The sequence below is a fragment of the Pinus tabuliformis genome, chromosome J, assembly GCF_031772625.1.
Source record: "Pinus tabuliformis cultivar Carrire ecotype Pingquan chromosome J, CPIR1, whole genome shotgun sequence".
Classification (NCBI taxonomy): domain Eukaryota; kingdom Viridiplantae; phylum Streptophyta; class Pinopsida; order Pinales; family Pinaceae; genus Pinus; species Pinus tabuliformis.
Window position 1 is genome coordinate 170,977,331 of NC_142295.1, and position 20,579 is coordinate 170,997,909.

Below are 20,579 nucleotides of genomic sequence, written 5' to 3' on the forward strand. Positions count from 1 at the left end.
GCTTTTCTGCTTTGTGCTGGCCCTTTTGGCTCTATGTAAGGACTGTGTGGGCCCAGACTGACCTAGCTTCTGCCTTTCTCGGATATTGCGCTGCCTCTCTGCATGCCCTCTCTCGGCCTCTCTATCAATATTCTCTGGAAAGTCCTTCTCCCAGCTTCTCACTACCCCTCTGCTTTTGGATGATCACTTAGTTCAAATTTCTCAGCTTCCTAGCCCAGAAATTGAACTCCAAATCAATTGTCTCTGGATCTCGTGCTCCCCTTCTCTCTTAGGGGGTATCCCTTTAGGCTCTTGAAACGCGTCCTCGTATGCCTGTAAAAACTCCTCCAATTGTTGTTTTTGTTTCTTAGTACACCCCTCTAGGGATTCCTTGCCTCTTATTGACTCCTCTACAGACATATTTTCTCTTAAAAATAATAAAACATACTTCTTGTTGGAACTGATCAATTTCTTGGCTTGTTTGGCACTTACTAGTGAAATTTTTGACTTGCCTTTGTGTGCATTGATGATGAATGATTTTCCATCCTTGATGAGCCGGTACTGGGGATCTCCTCATGAATATTGCATCATGCATGTACATGTATGGAATCCCAAGCACAACTCCACATACATCAAGGGGAACCACATCCAGATCTACTTCTTCGATATAATCAGCACTAATAGCAAATCTAATTTTACATTATTTTGTTACCTTCAGCTCTGCATCCTTATGTACCCATCCCACTAGATATGGTTTGGATGATCATGAACTTCTAGCCCCAACTTCTTGACCAGATCTACTGCAATGAGATTTGCTTGCGATCTTGAGTCAAACAGAGCATCAATCTTTGTCTTCTTGACTTGTATCTTTACATGGAAGAGTTTGGTCATTTCTTTCTCTTCCTGTTGTTGAAGGATACTTAGATTCACCTTCTTCTACATTGATGTACAGACAATCTTCTCATCCACGTTTGAGCTACTTTCAACTTGGTTTCTCGAATCAATGGCCATGAGATTCTTCTTCTTATTATCTTTCTTCTTGTTCTTCGGGTTTAGCTCTAGATTCAACTTCTAGCACTTCTCCTCTGTATGGCCATCAATGTTGCAGTGGTTGCAGTGTTTTCTAGGGTCTTTGCACTGTTGTTTTGTGGCTACCATCTTTTTATCTTTCCCAATTTTTGCTTCTTCTTGCCCTCCTTAGAAGCATCATGTTGCTCCTTTTGCTTCAATCCACTTGATTGCGCTCTTTTCAAGCCTATGTTCTCCAGGTACTATGCCTGTACACAAGCCTCATCCATCATTTTGGGCTAGAACATCATCACTTTCTCACACAGATGGTGGTGCATACCCCCCAAATACTTGAGGAGTACCTCTGGGTTCTTTGGAGAGATACCCAACATTATAGCCATCTTTCTGAATTCTGTGGTGTACTCCTGCATGCTTTGGCTCAGATTTTTCCTAAAGCAATGCCACTAAATCCACTGGTCTTCCACATACCGAATGGGATAAAACTATGAATTAATGAGGGTTTTGAATTCCTCCCACTTAGTTAATGGAGGTTCTCCCTCCAACATCAGGGTTTTTGTGAGGCTCTCCCACCAAGTCAGTGCATGGCCCTTCAATTTCAGTTGCATGAATGAGATCTTCTGCCCTTCTTCAATATGATGGACATTGAAATAAATTTCCAGTTGCTACAACTAATGGTTCAACTTCAGAGTGTTGATCTCATCGTGGTACGGCTTGATATCTACTTTTTCTTCTACTTTAAACAGGGATTGGTTCACGACACTCGAACTAGGTTGATATTTTATGGGTTCTTTCTTCATATGGTTATCTATGTCTTCCTGATCTCCCTTTTGATTTGTCCTCTGCATTTGAACCCCCTTCTTCTCCAAATATTCCCAAATTATTGCTTAGATCCGACATGAGGAGGTTTACATTGCGATTTATATCCGTGACTTGTTCTTCGAGATGCGAAAACCTCATCTCTGTAGGATCACAAGCTTTGTTTACAGATTTGTTGCCCATGATTAGAGAATTACAATTTTTGGCCTTGCCGCATCTAGATCCATGCAATCTCCACAAAATACCCAAAGAAACCTGACTCTAATACAAAATGATCTTTAAACTGTCGTGGATATTCCACTGGACAATTCGTCACAACGGATTTGATAATATTATATTAAAAATTTGAGATTCTACACTATGACAGTTTTATTTAATTTCTAAATCTATAAAATTAACTTTAATTAGTGCATGCATGTAAAAGTAAATCAAGAAGAAAATTAGAGAATGACAAAATAAGCTCACACACACATAATACACAAGATATGCTCTCTAGGAAACCCTTTTGGGAGAAAAACCCAGCTAGAAGGTGAGGTCGCTTCGCTCTCTTTCTCTGTCTGGAAATATGGTTGCAGATACAAAGAAGTAATGTATGTGGCCCATGGGCTGCTACAATGCACAAATCCTCTTTGTGTGCTCTACATCCTATCTCTCTTAGCTATATTTTCTCAACTATAGAACAAAATGCTCTCGAAAGAATGGAATGCCTCTTCCTCCTAGTCATTGGAGGATTTTTGAGGTCTAAAATGGGCCTCCTAAGGAAATTATAAAATAATAGTGGAAATAATAAAATAAGATTAGATTACATCATCAAATTTTAGAGGGAAAAATGACAAAACTATTTTTTTTTAACTCGTATTTTCAACTTATCTCCCTATGGGCTTACTCAAATTTTAAGCGGAAACACTCGTTGGATGAAGAATTTGATTCCTCATTCAAGGAGTACCCATGTTGCATACTTTCGATGGACCTTGCTACATGAAAAATGAAAAATACATGAAAAATGTGATTGCAATCACGTTTTTTCATGTATTTCTCATTATTTGTGTAGTAGGGTCCATAAAAAGTATGCAATATGGGTACTCCTTGGATAAGGAATTAAATTCTGCATCCAAGGAGTACTCCGGCTTGAAATTTGAGTAAAAAATTAGGGAGATAAGTTGAAAAAGTAGTTTTATTATTTTTTAACCTGTGTAGCTTTTTACTCCAAAAATGGTGAGTCACCCCCCATGGTTGAAATCGTCATCCTAAATCCTATTGGTTCTTATGAAGTTTATTTTGGTTTTACATTTTTCTTAAGAGGCCCATTTTAGACCTCAAAATTCCCCTAATGGGCCCGGTTATAACATAGCCTGGTAGCCTACTAGTGGTTAAGTTTGAGTACAACAACTCTTAACTAGAGTTACAAAATAGATTCTGATAAAGTCTTTTACATCACAAACACGTCACTAGCCCCTTTTCCATGAATAATGGGGGCTGACGCGACAGGTGTGAAAATAGGAAGGTCAACTTCTGAGTGGCATAACTTTTGCATACGAACTCTGATTGACACAATTCTTATGTCGTTGGAAAGATATTTGTGTGTAGCATAGTACAAAAAATTGTTGTGCTAAATTGGCAAATTTTTACCCTTAAAAAACATTGTTTGATGCCTCAAAACGCTCCTAGAAGGTTTCACACCTCGTTTCGCCAAATTAGGTCCCACTGGTAAAAATGGTCCCATGAGCTAATTCTTCCACTTTTTCCACTCCAAATGCATCAAGATGGATGAAAAACAATATAATGATCCAATTCAGATCGAAATTTTAATGGAATAATGATATTCTATGGTACAAGGGAAGAATTGATTTGAATGCAGATTCCAAATTTAAATTCAAGGACATGTAGGATACTTTAAAACCTAATACAGCGCATGCCAATCATTCTTTTGGAAGGGAATGAGAAATGATATTATAAAATATATTCGAATGTGATAAATTACAGAGGAAAAGAAAATGAAAATATTATGACACCCGAACTACTTCACCCCTTAAACATTCTAAATCAGAATTGGGAGGAAATATCAATGGACTTTATTGAAGGTTTACCTGTGTCTGATGGTAACAATACAATTCTTGTAGAAGTCAACAGACTCACAGTATGCTCACTTTATTGCAATGAGGAAATAAGACTCAGCAAAGCAAATAGCTGAAATATTTTGCAAACATGTTTACAAATTACATGGATTTCCCAAGGTTATTTTGAGCGATATAGGAACCTACCTCTACATGATTTCAGCTTACTATCCTCAAACAAATGGCCAAACAGAGGTTGTGAATAAGTGTTTAGAAGCCTACTTACATTGTTATGCCCCAGACAAACAAAATAAGTGGGTTCAGTGGTTACATCTCGTTGAATGGTGGTATAATCCCTCTTACCGTACATCAACAAAAATGACTCCTTTTCAAGCTCTGTATAGTTACGAACCTCCAAAATGGAAGGAATTTGCTATCATCGAGACAAAGCTACCAGCTGTTAAACACCAGTTAGAAGAAACCCAAAAATTCATCCAAACCCTAAAAGAAAGTCTAAATAATGCAAGGAATTGTTTGAAGCAGCAAGCTGGCCGAAATAGAACCAAGAGAGAAATTGAAGCTGGAGATGGGGTATTTGTTAAACTCCAACCGTACAAGAAATTATCCTTAAAACAGAAAGGAAAAAACAAATTAGCACCAAAGTTTTATGGGCCATACCAAATCAACAAAAATATCATTCAAGTAGCATATCGTTTAAGCCTTCCTGATAAAAGTCATGTTAGCACCGTTTTCCATGTATCTTGCCTTAATAAATCACTTGGTGAACATCAATCAGCACAAACAACACTTCCATCGTTAGATGACAAAGGAAGGGTCATTCTTGAACCAAAAGGCATCATCTCCATCAGGGAAAAGATTGTGATCTCCAGTAATCAAAGAATACCTAATCAAGTGGAAGGACTTACAAGAAGAAGAAGCTTGTTGGGAGACTGGAGTATTTCTTCAACAACATCTATCGTTACGTATGCTTGAGGACAAAGCATCTTTTCAGGAGGGAGGCAATGTTATGTAAATTAATTAACATTTGTAACGATTAATTAAAATAGGCAAAAGGGCATGATCCATTCACCAAGAGGTACCCAAGGCAGTATAAAGTCAGGGGCCTCCCACAAATTGTAACATCATCTATTCATTTTAATAATAAAATATATTTTGTTGATAATTTCTGAGTTTGTCTCTTCCATATAATGTTTATCTTTCAAATTTTATCGGTTTTAAAAAGTGGAAATTTTGAAACTTAAATATGAAATTATTGTTTTTTTTTTTTTAATTACAGTTTGGGGTTTCATTTTGTAGGCATTTTTGTAAAAATGACCATTTTCCTATTTTTTTGGTTAACAACTTTAATTAGTAATTTTACTTAATGGTTTACCATAGGGATTTAGATAAAAAATTGATTTTTATATGAGAATTTTAGGTTATATGCTAATTTACATTAGCTTGATATTTTTTTAACAAATTATATATGATTTAAAATAAAAACTTCGGTTTAAGAAAAAATAAAAATATGTTTTTTAATTTCAAATTTAAGAACTAAAAAGAACTTAAAACATAAAAATGTTTGAAATGTATAAAAATATTGAACCTAGACCACATGATAGGGTCTATCACAATCCCTATCTAATGGTAGTGTCTCTGTGAATGACTAATGGGTGCTGACAATATCTACAATACTTGAACACCTAAATGTCTAAGTTCAATATGAAATAGCCAAACACATACCATGAAGTGTCTTTCTTAGTCTCCCAAGGCTATTTATTATTCTTAGAGTGCACAATTGAGACTCATCTACATTAACAAAAATCATATACAATTTGGAAAGACATCAACAATATGTTTTCATTTTTTATTCATTCAAATGACAATTCACTTGGGCATTATTACCATTGGTGGCAACAATAGATCTTTTTGGTGACAAAAAGTTATCTTTAAAATCACATTAACATCCTAGGAACATTCTAGAGAAGGAAATTTCTAGTAGGATGAACCTTATAGTAAGCCTTATTACATTTATTTATTTCACACTACTACATGGGCCCTATTTACTAGAAATCCCTTCCACACATAGTAGTAACACACACACGCACACATATAGTCATTTATCTTAGGTACCTCCCTAGGTAACCCATATTACTCACCTAAGTACACTACATTCCATCCCCCTTCACATGTTTCATCCTCAAAACATTGGAAGAAACCATATAATATGATTGATTAAGTAATGTGGCCAACTAGTGCCAATAAGGAGCATACATCCATCCTCATGAAATGTGAACATGGGATCCAACTACTTCCTTGCCACTTTGATTTGGATCTTGATTGCTTCTTGTTGCTCTACTATGATATCTCTATGCATTGTTGGTATTCCTCCATGTACCTCTTGAATGGTTTCCTTTATGGTGCCATGTTGATCCATAATAAGTTTGTTGATGCCCATTCCCTTGCCTTGATGGTTGTTGTATGTGTAGGTGGTGTGGGTGGTGATATACATCATCCTTAGCTCTAGATATTTTAGCCTTAGACTCTTCATCATAGTGTGCATATGGGTATTTTATATCCTTAGCTTCCTTTTTATGCGCTTCTTGGAGCTTTTCTTCATATGCTCCTATACTCCTATAGGCTCTACTTATAATCCAACCTTGGACTCTATAATTATTTTCTGTAGAAGAACTTCATTATGTGCCCTCGTGGGACTTTTTTGCTTACTAAAATACATATCCTACATTGTGATTTTTTTTCTTGTACCAAAGTTTCATAAACTTCTTTTCCACGTAAATATTAACTTTACTAATTGACTCTATTCAAGGATATCCAAGAATAATATCCACATCATTCATATATATAACAACAAAATCAAAATGTAACACATATTTATCCATGGTGAGATTCAAAACTTTAAAAATTTGAATAGTCTCACTCTCAATTTGTGTGCCATTGATATGTGTTGTAGTAGCTTTCAATTTATCTTGTAAATTCGTAATACCCTGAAAGTAACCCTACAATCCAAGGTAATGAAAGATCAAATAAATTATTGAATCTTCAATTATTTAGTAAGAAATTCACTTTCATTCTATGCTCCACAATGTTTTTGAATAAAACTTGAATTTAAACTCATGAGCAATGCAAATCCTAATATGAATACAAACTCCATATGTTTAAAATATGAGCATATGATGTAAAACATGATATTCCCAGTTCAAATTTCGTCCATATTTATTTATGGCTGAAAATGAATTTTTAAATATAAAATTTCACTTTGATTCAAGAATATAAAATGCATACCCTTAAACACTTACGACTGAAAATGAAATTTTAAATGCAAATTCAAACCTAGATTCCAAAAACTACAAACAAATACCCATCAATACTTATGGTTGCCACAACTCATACTATCCATTTTCAACAATCCATTATGAGATATTATTACTATAAAGGCTGAATATATGATTATAGCTTTTTTTATGCACAAAATGTTTCAAGATAGAAACTACTTGCAAACATTTATTTCATGTCAACCATTAAAGCACTTTGCATGCATACATTTTATTACAATCATTGACATATTTTTTTTAGACACTTTGTAGGCATGTTTTATTTAGCTATCAACACATTTTTACAAATTCTTTGCATAAATTCTTTTTATTTTAAGTATTAACATTTTTTTACAAACACTTTGAAGGCATTCAATTAATTTCATCCATTGTCATTTGTTAGACAATTTATTTGCATAAATTGTCTAACAGTTATTATCAACCCGAAGTTCCACACTTGTGTGGTTGTCATCAACATTCTTGATGTTATTTGATTAGCTAGCACCTCATGGAATATCTCTTCATCAATCCCTTGACAATCATCCTCGTGTCCTAATATTTTCATGAGGTTGTATATGTTAGGAAACTACATCATCGACATTTTTAACCATTCCTAGCCATACATAAAACAACAATTATATTAGTTATCATGTTATTCTCATTGCATATGTAACAACACTATTAACCAATGTACCTTTTAATATATGTTTATTTTCCATTAGTTGTTCTAATAAAGCTTAATTTGATATTTCCTCATGTTGACCTACTTCCTTGATCAATGTACATAACAATAAGGATAAGTCACATAAAGCAGCTAGAATGAAATATAATTAACATGTTAATCATCTGCAAAACTAGATTTATTGAGACCTTGCATATCAAGCATATTCGAATGAATAAGAATTAGTCGAATTCAAATTCAACTCTTTTTGGGAAAATATCTTGAAATCTTATCAAACAATATCATCACATGATCCAGATTTAGAAAGGAACGAAATGAAATATAGTTTAAATAGAAACACATAGATGCAGCAAAAACAAAACTCCAATTCATTAATAATAAAGTACCGAAAATTGTTTACATGCAAAATGGAAATAAACTAGTTCAAGCGATGGTAGCTTATCTTTGAGAAGAGATGTGGCAGCTACATGCCTTCTGAACTATGTTACAATGAGGGTCAAAGGCCTATTTATTATTAAGAAATAATGGAAAACCCTAAACATCCAAAAATCTAACCCTAGGAGATGAAGCGCCAAAAGTTTGTGGACCTCATTCGGGTAAATTGGTACATCAACTTCTCTGGGTAGTAACTTTGGAAAACGATCTTTGTTTAACGCATACGATACCTTGTTAGAAATATCTATTCGAGGAATACAAATTTTGACTACAAACCCCTATTGTAGTTTTTAAATTTGCCCGTTTAAAAAAAAAATGTCATTTAGGGCCTCAAAACAGCTCCGGATGTTCAGGACCCAAAAAAACTACCAAAAATAGTAAATTGTGCTACAATTAAGGAAACTGAAAGAAATAATGGTGGGGGTCCAAGTGGAATAGGTGGGTGGCCACCAATATCCACTTGGATTAGTTCTCCTCCCTTAGGAAGCAATGCTCCCCATTGTGTTGAGTGCCTCAATGAGATGGGGAAACTTCTTGTGAGCTTGGTCCCTGGTGAGCCACTTGCCCTAGTGCAAGAGTTGGCTAGCTTTGACAACTTTATATAGTTGGATCCTCTGTTTACAATTGTTCATGATATGTTTGTCCATGATCCGATCAGTTGTGGCATGTTCAATGTAGTCCAGGTTGAGCTCTGTTGGTATCAATTGCTCAACAATGTTTGATGTGTCCAACAATAGTGGAAAGTATGGCCGAAGGCAGTCCACATTGAATATGGGGTGCAAGCCAAGGAATGGGGGGATACTAAGCTCGAAAGAATTGTCTCCCACAACCTTGGTGATGGTGTAAGGCCCGTATTGGAGTGGTCAAAGTTTACGATGGGCTCCAGCGAGGCACTCTTTTTGTAGATGTAACCAAAATTTTTCACCCACCTGAAACTTATGGGGCACCCAATGTTGATCATGTCATTGTTTGTATTTGGCATTGGATTTCTCCAAGATGTTGTGAACCTGAGCATATGTACTGAATGCGCTCAAAAAAACTGATGGCTTTATCAGCTTCAGACTGAACATGGGCAGATTCTTCTTGTGTAGTTGCAAAAGGAAATGCAACATCAAAAGGACATAATGGTTGAAATCCCAGGCCCACTTCAAAGGGGTTGTGGCTAGTCGAGCTATGGAGAGCTCTATTGTAGTTATGTTTTACATAGGGAAGACTCACATTCCATGTATGCAAATGCTTAGAGTTATACATGCATAGTATGTGCACAACCATCGTGTTGACGACATATGTTTGGCCATCAGTCTGGGGGTGGAATGCAGTCGATTTGGTGAGATTGGTGTCCAACATGACTAAAGGCTTGAAAAAAATGTGCTTAGGTACCTACTATCCTTATTTGATATAATGATCTTTGAGATCCCAAAATGTACCTACACTTGTTCAAATAGGAGTCTGGCAGTGGCCTTCGTTGTGATACTCTTCTTGCAGGAATATAATATAACTATCTTAGAAAATCTATCGATGACCACAAATACACAGTCATTTCCATGCTTGGTAAAAGGAATTTCAGGCATATAGTCCATGGATATGGATTCCCAAGGTTGGCTAGGAGTAGGCAAAGGAGTATAAAAGCCTTGCTTCTTAATAGTAGGCTTGGCAATGACATAGACAGTGCAAGATCTGATGTATTTTCCAACTTCCTGTTAGAGATTTGGCCAATAAAAATACTTCTGTAGTATGGCCACATTTTTCTTCACACTAAAGTGTCCTGCGACTTGAATGTAGTGCGCCTCCCAAATTAGCTTGACATGCTCGCTTGAAGGAACACAAAGGTAGCTTGAGTAGCATAATAATGCATCTTGGAGGTGGAAGTATGGAAATTTCTTTCCATCCACTAGCATCTGGTATGTGATGGCAAACTCTGGATCATTTTTTTATACTTACGGTAATCCAAAGGTCTCGTGGCCACAACAATTGAGAATAATGGTCAGTGTTCCAACCGGTGGACGATTGAGGAAATCTGCAATATGATTGGTGTTTCCCTTGTATTAGATATTTAAATGGAATTGTTGCAGATATGTGGACCACTTCTGATGGCAATCATTTTGCAACTTCCCTTGGATCTGTATAAACTACAGGGGTTGGTGATCTATGTGGATGACCGTCTCCTTCTCGAAAATGTAATGTTTCCATTACCGACAAGCCTGCATGATGTAATACAGCTCCTTATCATAGGTGGGGTATTTTTTGAATTGTGTCGGAAAGTGTCTCATTGTGATGGGTCACTGGATGCCCTCGACGAGTGAGAACTACAACAATATCATAGTCAAAGGCGTTTGTCTCAATTTCAAATGGTTGTTCTATGTATGGAAATATGAGTAATGGTGCAGAGAAAAGGCGGTGATTCATCTTAACAAATGCCTTTTGTTGGGTCTCGGACCAAAAAAAAATTATTTCACTCTGCCCTTGGTAACTTGACTCAAAGGCCAAGTGATATGAGAGAATCCTAACACGAACCTCTAATAAAAATTGGCAAGGCCCAAAACGCTGCGAAGCTCTATTAGAGTGGTCAAGTTTTTCCAATCTTGAATGACTTGGATCTTAGACAGATCCACATGCATGCCTTGCTTATCAACGATGTAGCCCAGATATTGGACCTGGCCCATGCCAAATATGAATTTCTCCAAGTTGGAACATAGTTTGTGTTGTTGCAGGGTATGAAGGGCCTACCAAATGTGTTGTAGGTGTTCTTCCCAACTCTTGTTGAAGATTAGGATGTCATCCAAATATACAACCACAGACGAGTTAGTGAAGGGCCGCAAGATGTCATCCATCATCCTCATATAAGTTGCAGGGGAATTTGTCAACCTGAAAGGAATGACCAACCACTCGAAAAGGCCCTCCTTGGATTTGAAGGCAGTTTTTAATACATTCGTGGGTTCTATTGGAACCTTGTGATAACCATCTTTAAATTGATCTTGCTGAAATACTTGGCCCCTTTGAGCTGGTCAAGAAGGTCATCAATTCCTAGGATTGGATACATGTTCCTAATAGTGATTTTATTTAGTGCCCGATAATTAATGCAGAGTCTGTAGGTCCCATCCTTCTTCTGTAAAAGTACAATTGGGATCCTACAAGGTGAGAAACTTGGTTGGATGTGCCATTTTTGCAACAACTCCTAAATCTGTCGCTTGATTTATTCATTTTACAGAATAGAGCGACAGTATATCAACCCATTGGATAAAGGTGTTGCGGGAGTCATATCGATCAAATGATTGACTTGACAGTGGGAAGGTACCCCTGTGGGCGAGGAGAAGATGTCCTTGTATTCTTCCATGACCTTATCCACCTGCTTTTGTTGCATAGTGGAACCCTTCATGGGGGTTATGGATGTGGCCATGATCTTCCCCTTACTTTGAGAATGAATAAAAAAGAAAACAAATAGCTTGGTCTGAGAGATGATCTTACTATATTGCTTAGTAAAGATCAAAGAGGCGGTAGTAGGCAGGGCTACCTCTGGGATCTTGTATAACTTATTTCCCAAAGTAATAATAACGGTGCGAGGCCTAAACTCATACATAGCATGACGCTTCCACAAGTATGGTTGGCCTAATAACACATCATAAAATTCAAGAGGAGCAACATCACATAGTGCCTCATCTGTGAAGGGCTTGATATTGTAGGGAAGGTGACATTTTTGGCTGACGCAGAGATCTTGTCCTTGGTGAAGTCACCCGATGGTGTATGAATGCGTGTGTGGTGTGGTTGGTAGGCCCAACTGCTTCACGACCTTTGCTGAAATGAGGTTCTTTTGGTTCCTGTTGTTGACAATGAACTGCAACGGGGAAACCTTCACCCACATCTATGAGTCAAATAGATGCTCCCCCTCATTTGGATATTCAAGCCCAATCTTCTATACCTTGGTGGTGGAAATGATGGCACTAGGTTCTGTGTCAATAATCTGCTTCCCCTTATTATTCCCCTTATCAGGTTCTGGCTCAAAATCATAACATGCATCAGAATCTGAAGCTTTCAACTTAGCCACCAATGATTGCTTGGAACGACACTCATTTGTGTTGTGAGTGGGGCTCTTGTGGAACTCACACCACTTTCCTGTGTCCTTCTTCATCTTCATGGTGCCATTCTTTCCTTGCAACTTTGATGGGTTGTACTAGGTCGCTCCACCTTGGCTCTGCCTTTGTTCTACGATTTGGAGACGCTCTTGCCCTGCTTGTAATTCAAATATACAAACTCGCGCTTCTTTTGTTTAATTTTTTGTTCAATCTTAGCAGCATATTGATATGCTGCACCAAGCGAGGAGATGTCCAGTAACTCCATTTCTTCATGAATTTATTTATGCAGACAACCGTGGTGCTTGAGCACCAGATGTCGCTCAGAGTCTTTGATACCCAACTTTTTTCGTAGGGTATAAAAAATATTTGTGAACTCATGCAAATCTTAGTCCCTTTGTTGTTGTAGTGTGGTCTATTGGATGTACTTGTCCTCATATCTCCCCATGGGGTAATGCTACTCGTTGACAACATCTCAAAAAGGGTTCCAAGAGGGGGAAGATGTAAAAAGAGAGGGTTCCTCGGCCCTTTTCTCACAATAATTTTCCCACCAGCCCTTAACATGGGGGGCAGCCTTAAGCAATGAAAAAGTAATCTTCACCCTATCAGAGGAACCATGGACCAAAAAATTACCTTCCAACAAATTCAACCATTTATCTATAACATTTGCATCTAGTTGACCTTCGAATATAGGGATATCGAAGTTCGCTTGTACCATGAAGGGGGTGGCGCCTCCAAAGTGACTGTTGGATGAAGATGCATCGTCGATGGGCATTCGTCGAAGGATCTGGGCAAATTTGTCCATCATCTTGTCCCTTTGCCACTCGAGGGCTTCTTCGAGCAATATTTTGATAGGGTCTCCAACTCCCTAGTCTTTCTTTTCTACCATGGGAGGTCTTCGGTCTCAACAGGGACGGTCTTGAAAAGGCTCAACCAGTTCAAGTCCCAACTCCTTATACCTCAACCTCGTTGGGGACATGCATAGAAAAACAGAGAGAGAAGACCGCTCTAATACCTTTGATCTAGATTTATGAAGGAACAAAATGAAATACAAATATAAGCAGAAACACAAAGATGCAGCAAAAACAAAACTTCAATTCATTAATAATAGAGTATTGAAAATTGTTTATATGCAGAATGGAAATAAACTAGCTCAGACGATGGTAGGTTATATCTGAGAAGATATGTGGCAGCTACATGCCTTCTGGATTGTGTTACAATGAGGTTTGAAGGAATATTTATTATTGAGAAACAATGGAAAACCCTAAACATCCAAAAACCTAACCCAAGGAGATGAAACACAAAAATTTTGTGGGCCCTATTGGGGTAAATTGGTACATAAACTTCTCGGGGTCGTAACTTTGGCATACGATATTTGTTTGATGTGTATGATACCTCGTTATAAATATATATCTGAAGACTACAATTTCGACTACAAACCCTTGCCATAAGCTATGGCTTTGCCCGTTTTCCAAAAAAAAACATTGTTTAAAGCCTCAAAACAACTTTGGAAGTTCAGGACCCGAAAAACGCCATAAATATTAAATTGTGCTATAATTAAGGAAACTAAAAGAAACAATGGTGGGGTCCAAGTGGAATAGGCGAGTGGCCACCAATATCCACCTAGATCATAACACTTAACTTTTCATTGGTTTATAATTATTATTTTCCTCTAATGAAATTTCTTCCATTGCCTTTACTTTGGAATTCTTTTCTATAGAGTTATTCCACTCAATAGAATGATATATAACATTACTTTTTAGTTTATTTTTTCTTTTCTATGTGGTTCATGGACCTTGGAGATTGGTGATTGTTATGTCTATGAAATATTTATACCAAATAGAGCCACCCGAAGGGATCATTTCCTGTCGGCTCAACTACAGAGCCTGACCCCAAGAGTGTTGAGAGAATTGAACTCATGACCTCTCAATAGTATAGGTGATTAAATGATAGGGACTTAACCAATTGAGCTAACCCTCGAGGCTAATAGATAACATTACTTTCATTTCAATACTTACTAATTACAACATCTACATTTATAGGAAAAAATTTAGCATGATAAATTCAACCCAAACTTCAATGGAATAATGCCATTCCAATTGGATATACTTTTCTACCTTTCAATAAGGGCCATTATCCAAGGTAATTTTTATGCAATAATTGAATAATATCAAGATAAACCAATTCATGAATCAATATCCCATTTCAAGTGGAGGAATGATCAAAATTGACATCCTAAATTACTTTGTCACAACCAACAACTTTAACTAGCACATTATATTGTCATTTGAACCATGTAGGAACAATCCATACAACTTCCGCTCAGACTTGAGATCAATCTTTTTTGAGAAAATTTACAATAATTCAAATGACAAGTTTTAAAATCAAAATCACAGATATGTCTCTCTTTTATATGGTAACACCACCCAAAACAAGAGAAAATATGTCATATATCATGTCATATACAACACTCTTGCAAACTTTCTATATTCACACTTCACACTAGCTCATTCTAAAGAGTAACACACAACCAACTTAGAACTGCTATGCAAAACACATTAAAAAATAATGATCAAAATGAGATCAACTAGGTAACAATGACGTTAACCCAAAATATAACAAGTAATATTTTTTTGTTTCACAATCAACTCATTCATACATTCATACCATTAGTCATATACTAAAGTTAATAAACATATACATTTAACTTTATGAATAGCAATTTACTTACCAAAATCATATACATAAGAAATTACTCATTCATTATGTATATCCCAAATTTACTCTGTTCAATTCATTAATTAAACTCTTTCATAATAATCATAACACAATTTCATTTTGACGGTCATTTACAACACCATAAGTGAAAAGCATCTTAGCTTTTAAAGATAGCCATCATCAATACAAGGATAATACTTTCAATCTATGTATTAAAACCACATATAATAAATATGACTATGTATCATCCATTACTAGAGTTTTTATCCTTCTAGTGTTTAATTCATCTCACAACAAACCATCAAATTCATCCACAAACAATATATTATATTCAAACATGTTAAAAATTTTAAAAATCCATTTGACAACAAACCATCAAATTCATCCACTAACAATAATATTATATTCAAACATGTTAAAATTTTTAAAGAGTAGGCATCATTTAGTTTGGCTGGTAGTACCAATGCATAATCGTTTAGACACTTATAAAAATATCATAAACATTCTATAGTAAATAATTTCATACATTTTTCAATATGTAACAAATAACTAGTGTCCTTGTATTAAAGATGACGTGTTTGTACCAAAAACAATAAATCATAATGATAGTGTTTTGGGCTTATATAGCTAATAGCGTTGTATGTTGTGATGTCAATCTGTAAAATATCTAGTCTCCTCTAAATTGAGGATATGGGGTACTAACGTTTTGCTTTTGCTAACTTAATAATTAGTTCTAATACCATGTTCCCTATTTAAAATAAAAATAAAATTGAAAATTCTTTTATTTGTTTATATACCATGTAAAATTAACACAAAATTTATTAGTTTTCTATTTATTTGTGAGGATGAAATCAATACTTATAAAGTCATAACATTTTGAAAGTAATTGTACTTATAAAGTCATAATACTTTGAAAGAAATTTTAGAATATAATGTGATTTTTTAAGAAGAAAAAAACTTGTAATTTTATTAACAATAAAATTATATTTTGTATGTGCACGTTTAGTAGCGTAGTTACTTGTATTCATTACACGCAAAAATTATCTAAACCAAAATTATATTTATCTAGATAATCTGAGTTTCTTTTTTTTACTTTTCTTCTTTTGAACTTTTTGCCAACCTCCAAAATTTGGGTTGGTAATTATTGTTGTCGTTTCTTCTCCTTCATATTTTCATGGCACTTCTTTATTGTAGTGCCCCGTTCTAGTTGACTGACAATGATATGACATTAACATTTATTTAGCCCTAAGGCTCGCACTTTATTCTTTGAGGACATTAGGTTGAGGATCCGGACACATGACTATATTATTAGTCGTTGTGATGTTTACGTGTGTTTTCCATTGATATTATGATGATGTTAGCATTAATGGTTATGTATGTTCTCTATTGGTATTGTGATGATTGTAGCATTAATGGTTATGCATATTCTCTATTGATATTATGATGATTGTAGCATAAATGGTTATGTTTGTTCTCTATTGAAATTATGATGATAATAGCAGTAAAGGATATGCATGCTCTCTATTGATATCATGATGATGATAGTTTTGATGGATAGGTATGTTTTCTGTTGATGTTACGATGATGATAGCTTTGATGGATATGTATTTTCCATTGATGTTATGATGACGATAGCCATGATAGATATGTCCCCTATGTTAGCTACTTACATTAGTTCTAGTTCACAATGAACAATGATGTGAATGACTAGGTGATGTTGATGATGCTATTATGGAAATGACTAACAATGAGAAACTTTGTTACTGATTATTATTGAGTGTGATAAGAAACCACCAGAGGCACTCGCATATGATGAGTTGACGACACCTAGTTTGATGAAAATTAATATTTTGTCTTTGAAATTCGAAGTCAATTTTGAAACCTACTATATATGTATATATATAGTCTGATGATATGTTAGTGGTTTCAGGCACAGAGTAGTTGCTTGGCTGAATGACTCACATATGGGTGATGGGATTGTAAAATTGGATGGAACTACATAGGAGGGGTGGGACAGTGTCCCTGATCGCACTCGCTAGCACTCCCGTCGTGACTTGGGCTGGAAATGTTGAAACACCTTCGCCTTGAAGATCATGAAGCCGTGATGGCAGGTCCCAAATTTGCGTCGCTCATGAAGATTTTACTAGGGGGTGTGCATGAAGGTGGATTCCTTGATCCTCGACACCATTAGTCTCACTATGGCAGGCAACATAAGAGATGATAGTGGTCTGCATTGTTGCACCTATACTTTCCCCTTATAGCCATTGGATGCTTGAAGGGCAAGTGGCATGGCACCCTTGGAACTTCAAGGGAACTTCTTGAAGGGCATGACCAACTTAGCACCCTTGGCATCATAAATAAAATGTTAGGCATGGCACCCTTAGTACTTCAAGGGAAGTTCTTGAAGGGCACGACCAGCTTGGCACCCTTGGAATCATTAAAAATAAATTAATTAATAATATAATCAATATATAAAGACCCTGTAAATTCACATCAAATGATAATTGATGTTAGAACCAAGGTAATTAAATCAAGAATAAAATTTAGGTTAAAGGGATCATAGGAAGAAATAAAATAATTTACCTTGAAAACTCTACCCTTCCCATGTTGGAAAATATTAGGTAGATAATATACTTAAGTAACTTAATTAGGTAAAAGGGGGAAAGAGGGACATAGATGTAAGTATAAATATTAATCCTAAAATAGTTAAACCTAATTAAGAGAAGAGGGTGGTGAATTAAAATAATATTAATAAATTAAATTTTAGAGAAATTTAGAGAACCTCCATGTGGCAACAACCAACATAAGAATATCCATCTAAGAGGCAAATTGAGTTAAATTAGGGAGTAGTTAGGGGATCAAATTTGTGACTTATCAATTGACTTTAGTAATGAACACAATCTAAGGAGTAGAAAAGGGGGATCAAGAGACAACTAGGAGAAGAAATAGGAAGTCTTGTTTGGGGGGAGGAAAAATATAATTCTAAACTAAAATTTAAGTAAATAATTTTGGAGATCCTTGGTGAGAGAGTGACACATGGGTGGGTGAATAATCAAACTATTGGATTAACAAAAATAATTAATTATGCATGAAATGCCAAGTGTCACCTATGAAGACTCCTATAAAAGAAGGGCAGGCCATGGGAGAAGGGACTTTTCTTTTACCCTATTGTTGGATGGATGAGACTATGTTAGAGTAGTAACTACGAGCTATAGTGAGTTTGGTGAGGTAGAGGAATTTAGATAGCGGACTATTGAGCCAAAGAGTGCTCTCCTCTACCATCTAATACATTTTCTCCATTGTACAACCCCATTGCAACTCGGAGGCGACCAACAACAAAGGAGTGCAAGTAGCGGCAAGTCAAGATTGAATCTCGTCTCCTGGTGAACGGTACCTATGTTATTATAATGTTACTTTATATGACTTCATTATGGCTTTAGTTAATAACATGTAAAATAGATTATATGTCCAATTCAGTGAAATTCAAGGATGTTTTATATAAGTGCTTAATATTTTTAAGTTCCCAATGCTAGTTTCTTATGGTTGTATTCTTAGTTTAAGAAAAATATATATATATAGGGTTGGTCCCTACATTTATCTGAGTCAAAACTCTCAAATGTATGTGTTCGCTTTGTTCCTACTACTCCTTGGCTAATGCATATTTCCTCATGTTGTTTTTCTGGAACCTGGATGATTGCTAAATCATTACCTTTCTCGGCGTGACTTTTAGGACATTCTGCTTCTTTTCATCCTCCTTCACTTGGGAACCTTGTGGATTTTGTTCTTCTTATTTTTTATGATTCTTTTTCATTTCTTCGTCTTCGTCTTTTGGAAATTACAAATCTATGAATTTCTACCCCTTTGGCTTTTGGGATCTTTTTTTGTCCCTTTTTTTGCTTGAGGACAAGTATTCTGCAAATGCCTTATCTGAAGACAAATCCAACATCTGAAAGCCGTATTTTCAAAATCTAATAATGGAGTCCACTTGAAATATTTATGAACCAGATGGATGCGATCAAGTAGACCTTTACTAAAGTCTATCTCTACATAGATCCTGACAAAGGTAAAAATACCCTTTTCTATTATTTCTTGATCCATCTTTAGAAACCTCTCGAATATGTTGGCAATACCTTCTAAAACTTGGTGGTGCCAAAAAGGGAGAGGTAGATTATGTAGTCTCACCCATACCATCATCTTCGTAACCACCATTGTTGTAGCATCAAAAGTTAGAAACCATGGAGTTATGAAGAGAATCACCCTTCCCCAAAACCATGGTCCCACGTTTAAAACAAATTCTCGATCTTCTTTATTATAAAATTGTACCATAAAAAACCCCTTTGCACACAGGTAGATATCATATTTAATGGTCCAATTGGTGAAAACCCACTGATGTAGATCTTTGGATTTGGGCCAAAAACCATTAAAGCTGCAAACAAGAGCTCTATATTGGAGGGATGTAAGAATACCACTTACTTCTTGCAAATTTACTGACATATTTGGTACTTTTTCCATTTGTTCAACGAGGTAAGGACCAGGTATTGACATATTTGGGGTAGCAACTTTCCCTTTCACGACATCCCTAAATGAGGTTGTACCCTTATGATTTCTAGTAGTTGAAGTTGATCCAGTTTGATTACTCGTTCCCAAAGCTCTGCCCCGTAACCTCAGTTTTATGATAATTGTGGAGTTACGTTCAATGCCATAGTCTTTTGACAATATGGCATTTTGTAACAATCTGTGTTCATGAATCATATTCTATATATTTGTTGGTATACCCAAGTGATATTGGACCTTCTTTTTCAAATCTTTCATTAGATCTAAAGAATGAACCCCTAAGAGAAATGATTTCCCGTTTAGTATCTTCACAAATTTGAAGAGACTCCTCCCGATCCAAAATTAATTTATGAAGAACGTGCTTATGAGCAAAGAGAGGAGGGGTCCAAATCTAAGATCTAGGCCGAAACTGAATTAGAAACTGATGGTCAAGTCCTTCATACAACTATGAATTGTAATGATCCAGATCCAGATCTTTAGAGATCTATGGAAAAAAAACTCTAGATATTTAGACGATAGATCTGCGTAACACCTGACAAATCATTACGGATCCAAGGTGAAAAGAAATATATTCTCTAGAGTTTTAAAGAAAAGCTAAAGTATTTTTCTACCAAATATGTACGAATATAGAGCATATCTATAACTCGAATGACTTCATTCGCCCTAGTCTACCATTCCTTTGTGATCTCCAAAAAACTCACCTCCTTTCCTGCATAAAAATAAAAATTTAAAAAAAAAAAATGAATAAACTTGGAGTATCGACGATCTTGAAAGAGGCCTAAAATGCCTTAGGAGCACATCAGCGCATCCATTACCATGACTTTTTTTATGCTAATACAATGGTTCTCCATAAACTTGGGTGTTGAGAGCCTCATATATAATCTGAAGCTTGACGAAAACAGTGGGGAGTGCG